The sequence below is a fragment of the Lactuca virosa genome, chromosome 7 (assembly GCF_052849685.1).
Source record: "Lactuca virosa cultivar CGN04683 chromosome 7, Lactuca_virosa_CGN04683_v6, whole genome shotgun sequence".
Classification (NCBI taxonomy): domain Eukaryota; kingdom Viridiplantae; phylum Streptophyta; class Magnoliopsida; order Asterales; family Asteraceae; genus Lactuca; species Lactuca virosa.
In genome coordinates, this window is record NC_136432.1 from 21,444,475 (window position 1) to 21,448,088 (window position 3,614).

Consider the following 3,614-nt stretch of genomic DNA (forward strand, 5'->3'; position numbering starts at 1 on the left):
CAGACGATTGATTTTGTGGATCCGCCCTAAGTCCACAACCAAACAAGGAACAGGAAATGAGGTGGAAACCACACATTCCATGGTTTATGATATATTCTTCATACATAGCCTGGATGCATAAACTAAGAAACTACAGAATTAACAATGAATATTCATAAATAAAATGATAAACCGATTATTTATAGAATGCTTATGTTTACCCTGGAAAATCCTATATTTTCCTTAAAAGTAAGTTATTGAATTATCCGTTCTAAATCTAAGAGTACAAGTATCTACCATACTTATATTATTTAAGCATTATTCTTACTGAAAACCTTGGCTACCACCTGTAAGGTGATAGTAGTCTTATTACATAAATAAAACTAGTTGAAAACGTAGAGTCCTATATCCTGAAAGTGTTGTTAATACCCTCATGTGATCACTTAGTACATACGAGTTATAGAAATCTAGATCGAACAAACACTCGATTGGGTGATTCTGTTCTAAGCCCACAACCAAACGAGGAACATGAAATGAGGCGGAAATCACACATCCCAATGCAAGTCGGATGTTAATTTCATATTACCCTGATGTACATACTAAGTCATCACATAGTTACTAACCCAGTTGACTGATTGATAAGTATATTATTACGTGAACGAGTCGTTGGTTCACCTGTGGATTCTTATAACCATACTATGGACGATCAACATTACGACGTACTCGGACGCACGTTGATAAAAATGACGTTTGTCACCCTCGGTTGACTGTAGCTAATAGTCAGGGTGTGGGATTGTCACTCCCATATAGATCTATACACAAACTCACGCTCTCCCTCCAGGAGACTCTGGTTACAAGGCGTCTCACACTGTAGTTCTTGTTGGGTCTTGGTATAATACAACATCCAATGGTGCACATACAACCCTATATACCTTGGACCTATGTTTTCACTAATTATACATGCAAATGGTTTCCAAGGTATTGAACCTATAGCTAGCATGTAATTGTCATACAAACTACATAAAATACTAGATAGAGTAACATACCTTTTGTGTGGCTGGAAGTCTTGATGTATTTGGCCTTAAGAACTTAGCCCCAATAGTGTGGAAGCCTCAAGTGGAATCACAACACATCATGGACAAAGGATGAAATTGAGAGAGAATTCCATGCACTCTAAAACCTTCATGAACTCCAAGAACATGCACACACACTCTAGGGTGACTAGGGGTGGCGGTTTTAGGTCATAACATATGTATTTATATGTGTTGAATTCTAAGAGTCATGGGTATAACCCAAACGCATATCCATGGATCTTATGATCCATGATTCATGTGGCCCAACTCTTTATGTATCCATACATAAATTTGGTCCAACATGGATCATAAGCCCAACACATATAAATATAACTAATTACCATAATTAGTCCCCATAGTTTTAATTAGTCTCTTTTGATCACCAAATTAATTCCAAATTAATTCTTGATCAATACTAATTAAAACATATGACTTCATATTAATATATTAGAACTTATAATATATTAATAAATCATATATAACCTCTTCTCTAAAAAGTCCATCCTAAAAATTGTCCTGATGATATGCAACCCAAATGGACCATGCTACTCTCGGGTCGATTACATACCAATAATAGTTATTGGCTTAGACACCTAATCCAACAGTCTTCCACTTGGATAAGTCTAAAACTATTATTGCGTATGACTCCAAGACCCGACTAACAATCGTAGCTCTTAAAGCCGCTGTCGAACTCTGAACAAATCAATGACACGTCCATTAGATAAGGGATCATATATTCCTCCATTCTAGATATCATATGGACTGAGACATGGATTATAATCATTCTCTCTATCCATTTGTTGTTTCCCGATTTCTGATTTATGACGACTGACTAATTGAACAAATCAAATCAGTCTAGGCCCGACCGAGCACTTACGTTTGTCATCACCAAATCATCGAGGGGCCCACAGATATCGCTTTTATCCCTCCAAGGGTAAAAGGAATGGATAAACTTCGACTCATATGCTTGTTCTACTACTTGTTGAATCATACACAAAGGCACGTTTTATAACATCGAGTTACCAAATGCGTTTACGTGCAATCAATGTATAAACAACTCATAGGCAACAAGTCATATCTCTAGGTTTGAAGAATATAAGATATTATCGTCTCATGATCACGCGTGATAAAATCCATGAAGTGAGTCAAATGAGCGTGGGTTTAATCCAATACTCGAATCTCATTCCAGGAGCACTCATGAATGTTGCAGCAACTTTTGCTATGTCCACTACCTTGGACATCTACAAACCCGATTCATGACAGTCTTTCCTTAATACCTACTTCCAACGTATTATCGACTGTGGATGGTTTGAATAACTTAGTCATTCGGGAAGAATAACCTAGCTATTCTGGAAGTCAAAACATGCAAAGTGAAACACAAGAATAATACTAATCACTCTATGGTCCCAAGCACCTTCGAGAGTAAATAAAACACCTTTTATTTAAACACCATATTGATTACTCATTATTCATTGTATAATGTTTCAAATAATCAACTTTATACTTGAATTAAAACGATAGTTGTCCCATGCTCCAAGCATGTAAACTATGTTTTCTAAACACTAGTCATGCCATACACCAAGTATGCACACTATGTTTATCTATGATCTTTACTTTGTGAAATAGATCAATTGAACATGATTCCAATGATGCTCATTTCACAATCCCAAATCTTTATCGCAAATGTAAGAATTCCAAATTCCTACCATTTAACGAAATCTATTAGATTCTAAATTTATATGCATTGATCCTCTCGTAATGACTATGCACAAAGTCACAAAGACTTGTCAACAGACATTACAGAGTATTCCAATGGAGATCAATTCCATGGAAATGAAGTCTCACATTCAAAGTACATTCCTTTGAACATCCTTCTTGCATTAAGTTTTCTAATCTTACACAGATTTGAAGAACAACTTCCACCTATGGAAACCTTTCCAGATTCCCATTTTGACTATCACTTCTGAACAAGAGTTACCTCTTTTCAGAATATGTTAATATGGTCCTACCAGAATTAACAATATACTTCCAATTGTCTCTGAGCAACTAATCTTTGGTAAACCTTAGATTGTCCTCGACAATTGCTTAATCAATTTAGTCATATCCAATTCTAGACTTTTCCCTTCTTAATGCCTTAGGCATTCGGAAAATTTAGAAAGGATAAATATTACAACACATGCAATCGATCCTATATCCGAAGCATATGGGACACGATTCATGATGTCTCACATAAAGACGTGATCATAGACCAGTCTTTTGCTACAATATATATATATATTTTTATTTGCCATGTTCTCAAAATTTGACTATGAAGAGGAATGCCGTAATCATAATCGAATTTTGAGAACGCAATATATATAGAGTTTCCTTATGTTTGGCCATTCCAACATAAAATTCATATATATATCCTTGACTAAAGATGATCAAAATCTCAATTTAAGCTTTTAGAATTGAAATGAAGTATAATTTCCTCTCCCTTAATTATAGCAAAACAACTTTTCCCAATTGAAACCTTTTGTTTTCTATAATTAACACTTAACATAATGATCATGCTCCCACTTA